At 41.9% G+C, this 18,836-nt stretch overlaps 2 protein-coding genes across 4 annotated transcripts in view; both read right to left on the reverse strand.

Moving 5' to 3' along the window:
* ZNF112 (zinc finger protein 112) overlaps positions 1-5,502 on the reverse strand; it is a 32,893-nt gene extending 27,391 nt beyond the window's left edge. The window contains exon 1 of the mRNA XM_086690023.1: positions 5,412-5,502. The gene's annotated coding sequence lies outside the window, so the exon portion shown is untranslated. The remainder of the gene's footprint in view (positions 1-5,411) is intronic.
* Positions 5,503-6,373: 871 nt separating this feature from the next.
* The window catches only part of ZNF285 (zinc finger protein 285), a 55,630-nt gene continuing 43,167 nt past the window's right edge, over positions 6,374-18,836 (reverse strand). For 2 of the 3 annotated variants that reach the window (XR_015244934.1, XR_015244936.1), the window contains exon 3: positions 6,374-6,625. The gene's annotated coding sequence lies outside the window, so the exon portion shown is untranslated. Of the gene's footprint in view, positions 6,626-17,666; positions 17,834-18,836 lie in introns of those variants that run through there. The other variant, XR_015244935.1, reaches the window with a different exon arrangement.

An 18,836-nucleotide genomic window follows, 5' to 3' on the forward strand; every position in this document is an offset into this window, starting at 1 on the left:
ACCAACCTAATAGTGACCATATTATCAAAAACCACTGATAAATATGCAAAGAATAAAGAGAAAGAAATCCAAATATATCACTAAGGAAAATAAGCAAAACATGAAACAGAAAAAGAAAGGATCAGAGAAAACATAAAACAAGTAATAAAATGGCAATAAATACATATCTATTGTAATTACTTTGAACGTAAATGGACTAAACGCTCCAATCAAAAAACATAGGGTGTCAGAATGGGGGGGAAAAAGACCCCCTACATATGCTGCCTACAAGAGATTCATTGTAGACCTAATGACACCTGTAGATTGAAAGTGAGGGGATGGAGAAACATTTACCATGCAAATAGATGTCAAAAGAAAGCCAAAGTAGCAATACGTACATCAGACAAACTGACTTTAAAACAAAGACTGTAACAAGAGACAAAGAAGGGCCCTATAATAAAGGGGACAATCCAGTAAGAAGATATAACAATTGTAAATATTTATGCCCCAACATGGAAGCTCCCAAATATATAAAACAATTAATAACAAATATAAAGGAACTAGTTGATAATAATACAATAGTTGGGGACTTTAACAGCCCACTTACATCAATGCACAGATCATCTAAGCAAAAATCAGCAAGGAAACCATGGCTTTGAATGACACACTGGACCAGATGGGCTTAACGGATATTTTCCAAACATTTCATCCTAAAATAGCAGAATACACATTCTTTACAAGTGCACACAGAATGTTCTCCTGACTAGATCACATATTAAGTCACAAATCAGCCCTCAACAAATATAAAGACTGAGATCATACCACGCGTATTTTCTGACACAACACTATGAAACTTGAAGTCAATCACAAGAAGAAATCTGGAAAGACCACAAGCACATATAGGTTAAATAACATGCTACTTAACAATGAAAGGGTCAACAAGGAAATAAAGAAGAAGTTAAAAAAAAAAATCCACGGAAACAAATGAAAATGAAAACACAACAGTTCAAAACCTCTGGGATGCAACAGAAGTGGTCGTAAGGGGGAAGTATATAGCAATAGAGGCCTACATCAAGAAGAAAGGAAAAAAAAAAAAGAGAAAAATCTCAAATAAACAATCTAACCTTACATCTAAAGGAGCTAGAGAAAGAACAACAAATGAAGCCTAAAGCTAGCAGAAAGAACAAAGATTAAAGCAGAAATAAATGATACAGAAACTAAAAACTAAAAACAAAACAAAAAAACCAATAGAACAAATCAATGAAACCAGGAGCTAGTTCTTTGAAAAAATAAAATTGAATAAACCTCTAGCCAGACTTATCAAAAAGGAAAGGGAAAGGACCCAAATAAATAAAATCACAAAGTGAGAGAGGAGAAATATCAACCAACACCACAGAAATACAAACAATTATAAGAGAATATTATGACAAAGTATATGCCAACAAACTGGACAATCGGGAAGAAATGGATAAATTCCTAGAAACATATAAACTACCAAAACTGAAACAGGAAGAAATAAAAACTTGAACACACCAATAACCAGCAAAGAAATTAAATCAGCAATCAAGAATCTCCCCACAAACAAAAGTCCAGGGCCAGATGGCTTCACAGGGGAATCCTACCACACATTTAAAGAAGAGGTAATATCTATTCTTCTCAAACTATTTCAAAAAATTAAAAAGGAAGGAAAACTTCCAAATTCATTCCATGAGGACAGCATTACCCTCATACCAAAACCAGACAAAAGACTCCACTAAAAAAGAAAACTATCTCCCTGATGAACATGGATGTGAAAATTCTCAATAAAACACTAGCAAGTCGGATCCAATAGTACATTAAAAGAATCATTCACCATAATCAAGTGGAATTTATTCCTGGGCTCCAAGGGTGATTCAATAGTCACAAATCAATGTGATATACCGCATTAATACAAGAAAAGATAAGAACCATACAACCCTTTCAATAGATGCAGAAAAAGCATTTGACAAAGTACAATATCCATTCTTAATTAAAAAAAAAAACCTGAAAAAAATAGGGTTAGAGGGAACACCTCAATATAATAACGGGCATATACAAAAAGCCCACAGCTAATATCATTGTCAATGAGGAAAAGTTGAGAGCTTTTCCTCTATGGTCAGGAACAAGACAGGGATGTCCACTCTCACCATTGTTATTTAACATAGTACTGGAAGTCCTAACCTCAACAATCAGACAACAAAAAGAAATAAAAGGCATCCAAATCGGCAAGGAAGAAGTCAAACTTTCACTATTTGCAGATGACATGATACTATTTTCACTATTTGCAGATGACACGATACTCTATATAGGAAATCCAAAAAAAAATCCACCAAAAAACTGCTACAACTGATAAACAAATTCAGTAAAGTCACCGGATTCAAAAAAACAGAATCTGCTGCATTCTATACGCCAATAATGAAGCAGCGGGAATCAATCTCATTTACAAGTGCACCAAAAATAATAAGATACCTAGGAATAAACATAACCAAAGAGGTGAAAGACCTGTACTCTGAAAACTAGAAAACACTGATGAAAGAAATTGATGAGAACACAAAGAAATGGAAAGACTTTCCATGCTCATAGGTTGGAAGAACAAATACTGTTAAAATGTCAATACTACCCAAAGCAATCTACACATTTAAGGCAATCCCTAGCAAAACACCACCAACATTTTTCACAGAGCTAGAACAAACAATCCTAAAATGTATATGGAACCACAAAAGACGCTGAGTAGACCAAGCAACCTTGAAAAAGAAAAGCAAAGATGGAAGCATCAGAATTCCGGACTTCAAGTTAAATTACAAAGCTGCAGTAATCAAAACAGTATGGTACTGGCACAAAAACAGACACCAAGATCAATGGAACAGAACAGAAAACCCAAAAATGGACCCACAATTATATGGTCAATTAACCTTAGGCAAAGCAGGAAAGTATATCCAATGGGAAAAAGACGATCTTTTCAACAAATCGCGTTGGGGAAACTGGACAGCAACATGCAAAAGAATGAAATGGAACCACTTTCTTACATCATACACAAAAACAAATCCAAAAGGGATGAAAGACCTAAATGTGAGAGAGGAAAGCATCAAAATCCTAGAGAAGAACACAGGCAGTAACCTCTTTGACAGTGGCTGTAGCGACTTCTTTCTAGACAGGTCTCCTAAGGTAAAGGAAACAAAAGCAAAAAATAAACTACTGGGATTACATCAAAATAAAAAGCTCTGTGCAGCAAAGAAAACAATCAACAAAACTAAAAGGCAACCTATAGAATGGTAGAAGATATTTGCAAATTACGTATCTGATAAAGGGTTAATATCCAAAATAAATGAAGAACTTCTACAAATCAACCCCCAACAACAAATAATGCAGTTAAGAGATGGGTCGAAGACATGAGCATACAAGTCTCCAAATAAGGCAGTCAGATGGCCAACAGACACACGGAAAGAGGCTCAACAACACTTATCATCAGGGAAATGCAAATCAAAACCACAATGAGATACCACCTCCCATCTATCAAAATGGCTAAAATCAACGGCAGAAGAAACAACAATTGTTGGCGAAGATATGAAGAAAAGGGAACCCCCTTACACTGCTGGTGGGAATACAGACTGGTGCATCCAAGGTACAACATGTAAGGAGGTTCCTCAAAAAGTTCTAAATAGAACTACCCCACGATCCACCAATCGCACGTCTACGTATTTACCCAAAGGATATAAAAATACTGATTCGAAGGGATACATGCACCCCGATGTTTACAGTACCATTATCTACAACAACCAAATCATGGAAACCCCTCAACTGATGAATGGATAAGGAAGATGTAGTATACGTATACACGACGGAATATTACTCAACCATAAAAAAGGAATAAAATCTTGCCATTTGCAACGACATGAGTGCAGTTAGAGTCTTACGCTAAGTGAAGCAAGTTAGTCACAGAAAGGCAAATACCATGTTATTTCACTCCTGTGTGGAGTTTAAGACACAAGCAAAGGAAAAGAGAGAGGCAAACCGAGAAACAGACTCTCAACTATAGAGAACAAACTGATGGTTACTAGAATGGAGGTAGTGGAGGGATCGGTGGAATAAGAGGTGGGGATTAAGGAGGGCACTTGTGTTTTTTTAACCCTTCCTTCCTTCCTTCCTCCCTTTCTTTTTTTGGGGGGCGGGGGGGAGCAGAGAGACAGAGAGAGAGAGAGAGACAGAGAGAGAGAATCTCAAGCAGGCTCCAAGCGCAGCTCAGAGCCCGAGACAGGCTGGATCCCACCACCCTGGGATCATGACCTGAGCGGCAACCAAGGGGCAGACGCTCAACCGACAGAACCACCACGTCGCCCCCAAGGAGGGCACTTGTGATGACCATCAGGTGTTAGATGTCAAATCACTACATTGTACACCTGAAACTAGTATTACACTGTATGTTAACGAACTGGAATATAAATAAAAACTTTTAAAAAAGTAAGTACAATCCTTATTACTCGTGCCCAAGTACTCCCCCATCCCTTCCTGTATTTAAACAAAAGTCAGGGCACGTTCCTGGTAGAATTTGCAGATGCGTAAAGGAAACATCTTCTCCCCTGAGAGGAGATAACTTAAGAGGAAGAAAGATGCTAAGTCCTACTCAGGTGAGGCTCTTCTTCCAGGAGCCAAAGCGTCATTCCCCCCTCCCAGCAGCCTTTTTCAACGATGTCCAGGCTGGGGAAGGAAAGGAGGCTCAGAGAAATCACAACTTCATCAGAACTCCCATGTACATTACAGTGGACAGTGCAGACAACATCCGGGAATAACCCCTACAAAAACCTACATTTAGATTAAAAAAAAAAAAACAAACACAATTAGGAATCTGGGTGCAGCTTCGCTTTCTTCAGGGATCTGAGAAAGGCCAGGAGCCGGAACTCTTACCCCATCCCAGGTTCACAGAAGCTTTCAGGGGACTGAGAAATTAAAAGGTACTGCTAACAGGGGCCTTTTTTTTTTTTTTTTTTAACCCCAAGCCAGGCTCTAAGTCCTCCACTTCTCCATCCTCCCTTAACTCGCAAAATAACTCCATTAGGTAGACGCTAATATCCACTTGAAGAAGAGGAAAGAGAGGCAGAGACGCACAGAAATTCTCCGAATATGCCACCGCTGGGATGCGGCAGCATTGGCTGGTGGTCGGGGAAAGGGCGGGGAGGCGCAGGGCCAGGAGGAGACCCTCACGCCCGGCGAGGTGGGAGCCTGGCCCGACCCCGAGCCGGGGATGCGCCCACCGCCCCGCAATCCACAGAGCTCATTCAAAGGGAACACCAACCCCGCCCTTGGCCGCAGGCGGCTTCTCTTCCCCAGCGTCCAGAGCCTGGTCACCGTGGGCCAAGGCAATGGGAAGCCAGGTCAGTGCGGCCGCGGGGAGGGCCCCCGGGGAGGCAGGGGCTCACCTTTCGCGGAGGAACGAAGGCCGCGGCCTCGCGTACCTGGAGCGGAAGCGACTCTGCCTACAGAAGCCCCCCGCCCTGGACTACGCTTCCCAGAATTCCCGGCGGGAGCAGGGACGCCGCCTTGGCCGCCTGCGGCGGAAGTTATCCAGCCTCACTGAGTTCCGGGACTACACTTCCCAGAATTCCCAGGCCACCCCGTCGCCTTCCTAGGGTGGAAGTGTCGGCTGTCGCAGCGAGAGGCTGGATTGTATTTCGGAGCCTGCGGGTCGGAGCGAGTTCCGTAACCCCGAAATGCTGATGTACTTCTGTATTATCTCCAGCCAACCATGCAAGCGAGGCGTCTTTCGGGAGCGTGATGCGTCTGACCTTGTGCATCGGTGGACTGCAAATCCCGGAACCTCCTGCGCAGTGGCCTTTCCTCAAGGCTCTCCTCTCTCTTTGGGATAGTCAGTATTTGGACAGGCGGTATTCTCTTTTGGATAGTCAGTACGAATTAATTCTATACCGTTAGTGGAGCTTGGCCGCCCCCTCCCCCGTCGTTTTCTTGAAAAATTTTTTTTCTTCCAAACTAAGTGACAAAAACTAAGAAAAAACTCAACCAAAGCAAACTATGGAGCTGTTCTAAGAAGCTACCTCCTAGAGACCAGTGAACTGGAGAAAGAGTAGAGGGGAGGGGATTATGGAAAGGAAGGGATGGCGGGGTGGGGGTGGGGGTGGGGAGCGGAATGCAGATACTAAAAGGACATTGTGCTGACCTATACAGAGTATTGAATTTGACTCAACCTTACTTTGACTGGATTGCCTTTTTTAGTCTATATGGGCGTGCGTGCGTCTAGAACCGACAGTGCTACCTACCCTGAAGTGTTCATCGCAAGATCCACAAGAATGGACGTGGATGCCAAGAATCCACAAGCAGCAGATGCAACCATTGATTGATCAGGCCATAAAGCAGAAGCTACAAATGTTTTCCACATTTCCGTGGCTTTAATTGCTGATTATGAAACGTGAGTCATAAGGCAAATGGGAGGAGCTATACTGACAGAGACAAACGTTGGAAACCTTTATAGAATCTTGAAGTATTTTTCTTCTTTAAGCTTCTAGTATCACATCGCTGATCTTCTCCCTGCTCTAGACATAAAAACTTTTAAGTTGCCTTATGGAGGACGTGATTCAGGGAGGACAGGAGATGAAATAATGCCTTAATCCAGAAAAATCTGCAAAGACTGGGGCGCCTGGGTGGCGCAGTCGGTTAAGCGTCCGACTTCAGCCAGGTCACGATCTCGCGGTCCGTTGAGTTCGAGCCCCGCGTCGGGCTCTGGGCGGATGGCTCGGAGCCTGGAGCCTGCTTCCGATTCTGTGTCACCCTCTCTCTCTGCCCCTCCCCCGTTCATGCTCTGTCTCTCTCTCTGTCCCAAAAATAAATAAAAACGTTGAAAAAAAATTTAAAAAAAAATCTGCAAAGAGAGAAAAGAGAAGAAAAAGTTTGGTTGCTCAGGTTTCTCCTGGGGAATAAATATATTATCGTTTTCCTCTATGCTGGGATATTAATTGTATTCAATGCTATGTCACTTGAGCCTCTTATAATCTAGAACAGCTCCCCTTTTTTTGTGTGTGCCCTTGACCTGCTGAAATAAGTAACTCGGTTGGCATGTAGGATTGCTCACATTCTGGATTTGTCTAATGACTCTTCTGGCATGCGTTGTCCTGATGCCAACGTTTTCTGTAAAGTAGAAGTTAAGGCCTAGATTTTTGGCAATAAGAAGTACAGTGTGGTGCTGAAAAACAGCTGAATGAGGTCAAATACAATGTCCGACTGGAACTATCTCAAATGTTGGGCAGGTACTGTCACTGAGGAGTGAAGGAAAAACAACAGGACAGGTGTAGATACCAAATGAAGACACCTTTTACAATCTGTGTAAGCAAGAAAGAGAGTGTTGTGTAAGCCCAAGTTAGGACAGCTGCCCGGGAAACACTCTTCACAGAGGAAGAATGTGTTCTGGAGAATGAACGGTTTTCAAAGGATCGTATCCCTTGTTCTACATCTTATAAAAGCTCAACAGGTTCTAGATTAACATGTGTGCAGGGGTCACAAGTCTTAACATCAAGGAATGCAGGGAGAAGGAGCACTGTTGGCTATCTTAAGGACAAGATGGTTTTCCGTTACGCTACTCACTTACAGAGCAGGTGCACAGTGTATGCTTGGTGGGCCGTAAATCAGGCTTTTGGTTTAGACAAAGTTTATGTACAATCAGGCTGACTTCGATAGAAATCTAAAATGGCTTCCCTTGTATCTCAGGCCTTTAGAGAGTTGTTTTTTTTTTTTTTTCTTTCTCTCATCACATCCGTTATGTGAAAATGGTCTGTGGTTCAAAAGGACCAGAATCGATGCAAGAAATCATGCGGGGTACCGAATTAACAACACAGGAAACAACAGGTGTCGGTGAGGATGCGGAGAGAGGACCCCTCTTACAATGTGGGTGGGAATGTAAACTGGTGCAGCCACTCTGGAAAACAGTATGGAGGTTCCTAAAAAAAAGTTAGAAATAGAACTACCCTGTAATCCAGCAATTGCCCCACTAGGTGTTTACCCAAAGGATACAAAAATACCGATTCAAAGGGATACATACACCCCAATATTTATAGCAGCACTATCAACAACAGACAAGTTATGCAAAGAGCTCAAATGTCCATCAACTGTTGAGTGGATAAAGAAGTTGTGGCATATACATACAATGGAATATAACTCAGCCATCAAAAAGAATGAAATCTTGCCATTTGTAATAACGTGGAGCTAGAGGGTATTATGCTAAGCGAAATAAGCCAGTCAGAGAAAGACAGATACTATATGATTTCACTCATACGTGGAATTTAAGAAACAGATGAACATGGGAAAAGAGAAAGGCAAACCGTAAAACATTCTTAACTATAGACAACAAACTGATGGCTACTAAAGGGGAGGTAGGCGGGGGATGGGTTAAATGGGTGATGGGTATTAAGGAGGGCACTTGTGATGAGCACTGGGTGTTGTATGTAAGTGATTAATCACTAAATCCTATACCTGAAGCTAATATTACACTGTATGTTAACTAACGTGGTTTTTTTTAAACATTTATTTATTTTTGAGACAGAGAGCATGAACGGGGGAGGGTCAGAGAGAGAGGGAGACACAGAATCTGAAACAGGCTCCAGGCTCTGAGCTGTCAGCACAGAGCCCGACACGGGGCTCGAACTCACGGATCGCAAGATCATGACCTGAGCCGAAGTCAGACACTTAACCGACTGAGCCACCCAGGCGCCCCAACTAACCGGCATTTAAATAAAAACTTGGAAGATTAAAAAAAGAAATAATACCATGTAATTCCTAATTTAACAACCCCTCCCAAAAGACAATGTTTTAAAAAATACCTAATAGTTTGTATATTAAGGAGGATCAATCTGATAATAGGTGAATTTTCTGGATAAAACGACAGGGAAATTTTAAAATGCAATAGACAAATTTTTAATATACTTCCACTCCCTGTAATAATAAAACAGGTCATTTGAATAAACTTCTGGCAGATGATGGGTAGATAACATTTTTTATTGAAATTTTTTTAACGTTTATTTATTATTGAGAGACAGACACAGAGCGTGAGCAGGGGAGGGGCAGACAGAGGGGGAGACAGACTCTGGAGCAGGGTCCAGGCTCTGAGCTGTCAGCACAGAGCCCAACGTGGGGCTCGAACCCACGAACCGTGAGATCATGACCTGAGCCGAAGTCAGTCGCCTAACCAACCGAGCCACCCAGGCGCCCCTAGATACATTTTTAAAGCTGTCAAGAGGCATCGAAAGACAAGGTGATGGAGAATTCGTGGGCTAAAATTCAGAGAAAGTGAGGGAGTCATGCGCTTGTGGTGACTTTTCTCGTGGGGTGATAGCTGAAAAGCCTGGAAGGTCCGCAGCATTTTTGACACCCATTTGAGGGTAAGGGGAACAAAAGGTTCTGGCAAACGCTCCAAAATACACATCTTTTCAAGCACACATAAAATATTTACAAAAAGGGATCACATGACGGGCCCTAAAGGAATAGCACCAAATTTCACAATGCTGAGATAATACCGGATGTGCTTTCTGAATGTAATGAACTTCAGCCAGAACTCAATAACAAGAAAAGATTATTTTAAAACTCCCATGTGTGTTCTAATATAGTACCGTCCCTCAGCTCCCAAACCACCCTTCTTTACCCTGTTTTATGGCGCTGGGATGGAGGCTTTGCAGCCTATCCTTCTGCTTTGACATCTGGTTCCGTGTCAGTCTCTGCCGACAGAAGGAGACTGCAAGGCTGGAGAAGGAAGAGACTTGCGACTTCCTCTGGGCTTCCAGGAACAGCACTGCCTTCTAGTAGCAGCTGCTCACTCTAATGTGCACCTTTTCCAACACCTGAAAACCAGTTTCATGGCTCCTCGCAGACACTATCAAACAGCCTCTCACATCCTGCTCCTCAGAGGTCTAAGTCCTAGAACTGCAGCACTCTTCCTCTGACTGAGCTCGGGAACCAGAGCCAGCTGAACAGTCCTCCCACCTTGGCGGATTGAGTTTCAAGATATCAGGACCTTCCTCCAAGCTTGTCAGTTTTCATAATCCCTGTCTCTTCACTTTGTCACCCCAGACCTGGGGGTCGTTGCTGATTGCTGTGCTTGTTACCTGCACCACGCCTTAGAATCCTCTGTTCTTGGGGCGCCCGGGTGGCTCAGTCGGTTGAGCGTCCAACTTCGGCTCAGGTCATGATCTCACAGTCTGTGGGTTAAAGCCCCGCGTCGGGCTCTGTGCTGACAGCTCGGAGCCTGGAACCTGCTTCAGATTCTGTGTCTCCCTCTCTCTCTGCCCCTAACCCACTCGCATTCTGTCTCTGTCTCTCTCAAAAATAAACATCTAAAAAAACTGTTTTAAATGAGAACAGATACATAAAATAGAAGACAAACATAGTGCAAGAGGACTAAAAAGGTTATTCTTTGAAATGAGAACAAAAACGTTGACAAATCCATGTGAAGATTTATTATTAAAACAGTTAGAAATCACAAATTACCAAGGAAATGAATGAAAAAGGAAACATCACTATACATTCTTATGGACATGAAGGGATACTCTGGGGAACTTAATGCCAATGAAACTGAGAACTTAAGTGAATAAATTTCTAGAGAATTTAAAACAGAATTTAAAACACACACCAAAACAGACACAAGAAGTTATCACAACTCTGAATAGAACTAGTACTTGAAATGGAATTTATTAAAAATCCACAAAGGAATTCTCTAGTCTGAGACAGTGTCATCAGTGAACTCTATCAAACATTTAAGGAAGAACCCATGCTTATCTTAGAATACAATGGAATATCACTCAGCAATCAAAAAGAATGAAATCTTTTTTTTTTTTTTTGCAACAATGTGGATGGAATTTTGCCATTTGCAACAATGTGGAATGGAACTAGACTGTATTATGCTCAGTGAAATAAGTCAATCAGAGAAAGACAAATATCATATGATTTCATTCATATGTGGAATTTAAGAAACAAAACAGATGAACATAGGGAAAGAGAAGGAAAAATAAGATGAAAACAGAGAGGGAGGCAAAGCACAAGAGACTCATATATAGACAACAAACTGAGGGTTAATGGAGGGGTGGGATGGGCTAAATGGGTGACAGGCATTAAGGAAGACACTTGGGAATGAGCACTGGGTGTTACATGTAAGTGATGAATCACTAAATTCTACTTCTGAAACCAATACTACACTGTATGTTAACGAACTTGGGTCTAAATTTAAAAAGAAAAAAGAAAAAAAAAGAATTCTTCCTGAGAGTAACAAAATAGGAAACACTTTCAACTAATTTCCAACCAACACTGATCAAAATCTGTTGCCGTCTTTATTAGAATGGAAAATGGTAGGCCTATCTCATCGTAAACACACATGTAAAAATTCTATGCCATAACTTATTCAACAGTTTTTTTTTTTAATTTTTTTTTCAACGTTTATTTATTTTTGGGACAGAGAGAGACAGAGCATGAACGGGGGAGGGGCAGAGAGAGAGGGAGACACAGAATCGGAAACAGGCTCCAGGCTCTGAGCCATCAGCCCAGAGCCCGACGCGGGGCTCGAACTCCCGGACCGCGAGATCGTGACCTGGCTGAAGTCGGACGCTTAACCGACTGCGCCACCCAGGCGCCCCTCAACAGTTTTTAAAAAGATAACACATCATGCCTAGCAGACTTACCAGGAATGCAAAAAAACAGAGAGGTTGATAAATTAATCATCCATTCATGATGAGAAAATTTAGGGAACTGGCAATAAATTACAGCGAACATGGAAAGCAATGTGAAGAGTTGAAAACATTTGCTATGAGACTGGTAATAAGATAATGATTCTTACCCTAACCACTTCTACTAAATGTTGCTTTTGCCCCTTTATTCTTCAATCTTGCCAGCTTGTCTGATTAACTTTGATAATTTATACTAGATCCTTTGGATTTTCTATGCACAAGAGCACATGTTGACTTCAGGCTTGCAACAAAGGTGGCACTGCAGAGCTGTGGTAAGGAGGAAGGTATTCCATACATGGTGCTGAGTTAAACTGGGTGGTGTCGTGGGGCGCCTGGGTGGCGCAGTCGGTTAAGCGTCCGACTTCAGCCAGGTCACGATCTCGCGGTCCGTGAGTTCAAGCCCCGCGTCGGGCTCTGGGCTGATGGCTCGGAGCCTGGAGCCTGTTTCCGATTCTGTGTCTCCCTCTCTCTCTGCCCCTCCCCTGTTCATGCTCTGTCTCTCTCTGTCCCAAAAATAAATAAAAAACGTTGAAAAAAAAATTTAAACTGGGTGGTGTCAAGGGGGGAATAATGATCTCTACCTCAAGCAATAAGCAAAAATCTCATGCTGGTGGACTATAGAGCCAAATTTGAAGTATTTCTTATGAAACTTCCAATCTACTCAAGATATACACCCATAAGTACTGTGTGTGTGTGTTTACCAAAAAGACATGTATACGAATTTTCATTGCAGTATCATCCATAATGGTGATATGCTAGAAATACTCCAAATGTTTATCCATGATAGAATGAATAAATTTTTTCACAACGGAGCAGGACACAGCAAGGATACTGAACAAACTTTAGCTATATGCGACACCATGGGTGAATCTCATAAATATGATGTTGAACAAAAGAGCTAGGCAGAAAATAGGAGGTGTGGTATGATTCCGTTTATACAAAATTCATAAGACAGTCAAAATTGAACTATACTATTCAGGATGGACACTTTTGTAGTAAAAACATAAAGAAAATCAAAGGAGTCTATAAAAATTAGGGTAAATGGGGGCGCCTGGGTGGCGCAGTCGGTTAAGCGTCCGACTTCAGCCAGGTCACGATCTCGCGGTCCGTGAGTTCCAGCCCCGCGTCGGGCTCTGGGCTGATGGCTCGGAGCCTGGAGCCTGTTTCCGATTCTGTGTCTCCCTCTCTCTCTGCCCCTCCCCCGTTCATGCTCTGTTTCTCTCTGTCCCAAAAATAAATAAACGTTGAAAAAAAATTAAAAAAAAAATTAGGGTAATTGGTTACTTATGATAGAGAAGGAAGCACCACGGTGCTGTGGGTAAGAGTGGAGCTTCTTCTGGGGTGCTTCATTTCTTGGTGTGAGTGGTGATTATGTAGCTGTCCATTTTCTGTTTATACTTTCACATGTATATTTATGATTGGGGCATTATTCTGAATATGAGTGATTTTTCGCATGCATAAAAATCAATGATATATGGATGTATGGTACATCCGTACAATGGAGCATTATTCAGCAATAAAAAAATTAACTATCAAGTTATAAAAAGACATGGAATAACATTAAATGCACATTGCTAAGTGAAAGAAGCCAGTTTGAAAGAACTATATACCATAGAATTCCAACTGTAGAGACAGTAAAAATACCAGTAGTTGCCAGGGGCTTAGGGGAAGGGAGGGCTAATCAGTTGAACAGAGTGGTATTTTTGAGACAATGAAACTATTCTGTATGATACTGTATGGTGGATACAGGACATAATGCATTTAAAAAATTTTTTTAAACATGTATTTATTTTTTTAAAAAAATTTTTTGAACGTTTATTTATTTTTGGGACAGAGAGAGACAGAGCGTGAACGGGGGAGGGGCAGAGAGAGAGGGAGACACAGAATCGGAAATAGGCTCCAGGCTCCGAGCCATCAGCCCAGAGCCTGACGCGGGGCTCGAACTCACGGACCGCGAGATCGTGACCTGGCTGAAGTCGGACGCTTAACCGACTGCGCCACCCAGGCGCCCCTAAACATGTATTTATTTTTGAGAGACAGAGCATGAGCGGGGGAAGGGCAGAGAGAGAGGGAGACACAGAATCCAAAGCAGGCTCAAAGCTCTGAGCTGTTGGCACAGAGCCCAACGTGGGGCTCGAATTCACAAACTGTGAGATCGTGACCTGAGACGAAGTTGGACGCTTCACCAACTGAGCTACCCAGGCGCCTCTGACATTATGCAATTTTCAAACCCACAGAACTGTACAACACGAAGAGTGAACTCTAACGTAAACCGCGAACTTTAGTTAATAATAATATATCAATATTGGCTCATCAACTGTAACAAACATGCCACACTAATGCAAAATGTCAGTAATAGGAAAAGCAGTGTTTGAGGGGGGAGGCAGGTATATGGTAAATCTCTGTACTTTCTCCAAAATTTTTCTGTAAACCTAAAACTGCTCTAAAAAATAAAGCATTTTTTTAATCAGATCGGCTTCAAAGGAAAATGAATATATGGCAGAAAAGAACGTTTCATAAACTTGTTTTCAGAACTCAAAGGAAAAGCCTGAAGATAATGAGAATGTCTATAATGAATACAAACACATCAGTTAGGTGTATCTTAGAAACTAATTAGAAAAAAAGAGGATTACAGAAGGAAGCAGATTGTAGTAAGTAAACAGTCAAGAGAGGATGAACAAAATTTCTCCATGTGAGCAATATTAAATAATGTAACGAACAGAAATAGGAGAAGGGGGGGGGCGGCGCCTGGGTGGCTTGGTCGGTTGGGCGGCCGACTTTGGCTCAGGTCATGATCTCTCGGTCCGTGAGTTCAAACCCCGCGTCAGGCTCTGGGCTGACAGCTCAGAGCCTGGAGCCTGTTTCGGATTCTGTGTCTCCCTCTCCCTCTGCCCCTCCCCTGTTCATGCTCTGTCTCTCTCTGTCTCAAAGATAAATAAACGTTAAAAAAAAATTTTTTTTAAGACATAGGAGAAGGGGAGGAGGGAGAGGAAGAAGGAGAAGAGGGGGAGGGGAGTGTGGAGAAGCACTTGTCAACATTTGAGATATTTTTGAAATACAAGGTAAAGCTAAAAATCAAGTCAGTTTCAAAGGAATGAAACATAAGCCATGCATTTGAATTCTTTTCTGCAACATTAAAAACACTCAAAAAAATATAATGATATCTACAGGATTTTGACATGAAAAGATTGTGTTCTTTCTATGGTCAGAAAATGTACTGTCCATGTGCAATATACTTGGCACACAAATTCAGGTGTGATTCACTTCCAGACTCTTCCTGGAAAATTATAGGTCTCTGGCAACAATGTGGCCAGAATTTCCACAGACCCTATTCCTATTTTAATTACATAGAAATGCTGAACAAAATGTAAAACTAAAAATAACATTTACTTATTCAATTATTTCCCCTACCACTCACATTCTCATTCTCTCCTGCCCCACTGGTAGTCATGCTGTGATCAATGTGCACCTTTTATGTGTATGCGTTTCTGTCAAATTGTGTGGGATTGTGTGTGTGTGTGTGTGTGTGTGTGTGTGAGTGTGTGTATATATGTGTGTGTGTGTGTTATATATAAAACAAAAATTACTCATAACTTTTCTTTAAAAAAATTGTTTTAATGTTTATTTTTGAGAGAGAGACAGAGACAGAGACAGAGCATGAGCAGGGGAGGGGCAGAGAGAGAGGGAGACACAGAATCTGAAGCAGGCTCCAGGCTCCGAGCTGTCAGCACAAGAGCCCAACGCGAGGCTCGAACTCACAAACTGCGAGGTCATGACCTGAACCCTAGTTGGACAGTTAACCAACTGAGCCACCCAGGCGCCCCATACTCATAACTTTTCAAAGCTATGTTCCCCCAATATTAATGTTTATGCATTTTGAGAGAGAGAGAGAGAGAGCGAGCAGGGGAGGGGCACAGAGAAAGGGAGAGAAAGAATGCTAACTCACCAGCTGTGAGCTGAGATCAAGAGTCGGATGCTTCACCAACTGAGCCACCCTGGTGCCCCTTTAATGTGGAGAAGAGTTGGTAGAATTATAGTGTTCACCCATATACTCACAGCCTAGGTTCTAAAATCAGCAATATTTATTTCTTAGCTCTCCACCCAGATGTCCTACCTATCACTTATGTATCCAATTCAGAGTCCTATTAAGATACAAGACATTAACATCACCCCAGAAAATTCCCTCGAGAGACTTCCCAGTCAATGTCTACCCCTTTCCCCAGTAGCAACCACTGTTTTGATATTTTTTTCACCATAGATTAATTTTAGAATGTCAATTATATGGAATCATACAGTAGTACTCCTTTGCATTACAATTATTTGAGCATAGTGTTTTTCTTTTTTTTTTTTTTTAATTTTTTTTTCAACGTTTATTTATTTTTGGGACAGAGAGAGACAGAGCATGAACGGGGGAGGGGCAGAGAGAGAGGGAGACACAGAATCGGAAACAGGCTCCAGGCTCCGAGCCATCAGCCCAGAGCCTGACGCGGGGCTCGAACTCACGGAACGCGAGATCGTGACCTGGCTGAAGTCGGACGCTTAACCGACTGCGCCACCCAGGCGCCCCGAGCATAGTGTTTTTCAAATCCATTCATGTTGATGCACGTATCAGTCATTTGATCCTTTTATTAGAGTGATGTTCTCTTGCATGAATACATCAGAGTGGGTGGATATCTGTTAATATTTTTTTTAGCTATTATGAATAAGGCTTTCACAGTTTCTCTTCGTTATATGATACTCCTGAAGCGCAAGAGAAAAAAAATCCAGGAGTGCCTGGGTGGCTCCATCAGTTTAGTGTCTAAGTTCAGCTCAGGTCATGATCTCCCAGTTTCCGGATTTGAGCCCTTCGTCAGGCTCTGTGCTGACAGCTCAGAGCCTGGAGCCTGCTTTGGAGTCTGTGTTTCCCTTTCTCTCTCTCTCTGCCCCTCCCCGCTCGTGCTCTCTCTCTCTCTCTCTCTCTCTCTCTCTCTCAAAAATAAATAAATAAACATTAAAAAAATTTTTAAACAGGAAAAAATCCCGAGAACGATTTGTAAATGTCTCTGCAAGCACACTTAGCCAGGGAAAGGGCAGTTTAGACTTACCAGATTAGTTTTTTAAAACAATAAAGTCCACTGTAATATCTCCTGCCCCCCTGGAGATTTCTGAATTCAAATGATAATCAAATCTGTGTCAATTAGATGTTTAACAATGGTGATGATACAGAACATCCAAACATTTCAGGTATATAAAAGAACTAAATTTTAAAAAAGAAAAGTGGGGGGGGGGGGGAGGAAGCGAATACTTTAAGATCACAATTCACATACTTGGTCTCAGAATCACCCAAAGAGCTAAGAAAGAAGATAGGTCCAGTCTCCTGAAACTATTACAGGGTTTGGATTTTTTTTAATACTTCTACCAAATTTCCCAGGTAATTCTAACACCTAATTTTGAGAACTACTGCCTTAAAAATATTATGATATTCTCTGTTTCCTAATGTAACTGATTGAATTTCCCACACACTACAATTATACTGTACTCTGTAACATAGAAGGCACATAGGGTGTGCTAGGAACGATTCCAAGCACTTTTCATATAATCTCATTTAAACCTCATGACCGCTTAATGTGATATGGAAGCAGAGTATTGCCCAAGATCACAAGGAATCATGGAATCGTGCTTCGGAGGTTTAACCCTGGCCCAGCCACTTATTGGCCTATTATCACCCATCTGTAAAATGAGGATAATCATAGGGTTGTTCTGAGAAAGAAGTAAGTTAACACAAGAAAATTGGAAATACTGTCTGAGTCCTCAGGGATTCTCCATAAATATTGGCTGTTATCAGCCCCACCATAATCACGGTGGGATAAAAAGAGAACTCAAGGAGGTGGCAGAGTTGCAGAGAAAACAGAAGGAGATCCGCTACTCGCTGAGCAATCTCTTTAAACCTGGAAAGCTCACTCAAATGGGGGCCAAACCCACCTTCCGCTACTGCCTACAGATTCCTCTTCCAGAAGGGCAAAGACGTGTTTGTCGCAGCTGACGCCGGGCCAAGAGAAAAGGCATCGCCGCCAATGCGGGCTCAACTCCCTCAGAGGAGACCCTACCACAGCCGCACTTCCCTGGAGCGGAAGCGACTGCCCACCGCGCTCCCAGAATTCCCAAGGAGACTCTGGTTACAGCCACGCCCTTCTGTAAACGGAAGTTCCCGACTGCCTCGCGCTCTTACACTGACCTTTCCAGAACCGTGGGAAGAACTTTGCCTTGCTGGGGAGGAAGGTTGGCCACGTCTTAGAACGTGGCTTATGTGTCACATGATTCCGGAGCAGTATGCGAGCTTCTTAGTCCTGTCCTTGAACAAAATGCCTTTTATAATGAATTTGGAAGAGTTCCCTGATCTTCTGTTTCTTTTTGTGCAAGTCTGAGTAGGGTAAGTATTAACGCTTTAAATATTTGGTATACTTCACCAGTGAAGCCGTCTACTCCTGGATTTTTGTTTGCTGGGAGAGTTTTGATTCCCAATTCAATCTCCTTTGCTAGCAATTGGGCTGTTCATATTTTCTATTTCCTCATGATTTAGTCTTGGTAGGTTATGTGTTTCTAGAGGTTTATCAAACATATAAGATCTGTACATTTCAGTCCTTTACTAACAAACACATATATCCTTCAATACCAAAGTAAGAAGTAGCCATTTTACCTCATGCCCAAACTTTGAGGAATTCTAATTTGTGTGCCACTGGCCTTAAGAACAATTACATTTTTTCATGGAATAAACAAATTTTATTAGAAGAATACAAGTATTTTACAAAATCCAAGAAACTAAATCAACAAACGTACTTTAAAGGCAAAGAAATGAGAGATGGTCGGGAAAACATAACAGGCGGTCTGTTAAATACATTATCTGCAAATACATACATACGTACATACATACATGGAATTAAGGAGACTTAGCAGAAAATCACTCAGTTCCATGGTTTATTTTCAAAATCCAAAATTAGTAGGACAAAGACTGTGAGTGGCTCAACCAGGGTAAGGTGAAAAGTACGAAACCAAGTAGCTATGGGCCAGAGGACTCAGTCACAAACACAAGATCTCAGAAAACAAGTGCCTGCCGGACAGACCAATCAGCCTGAAACTACTACCGTCCACCCT

Source organism: Puma concolor, chromosome E2 (genome assembly GCF_028749965.1).
Source record: "Puma concolor isolate L17-30 chromosome E2, mPumCon1.1.hap2, whole genome shotgun sequence".
In the NCBI taxonomy this organism is placed as follows: Eukaryota; Metazoa; Chordata; class Mammalia; order Carnivora; family Felidae; genus Puma; species Puma concolor.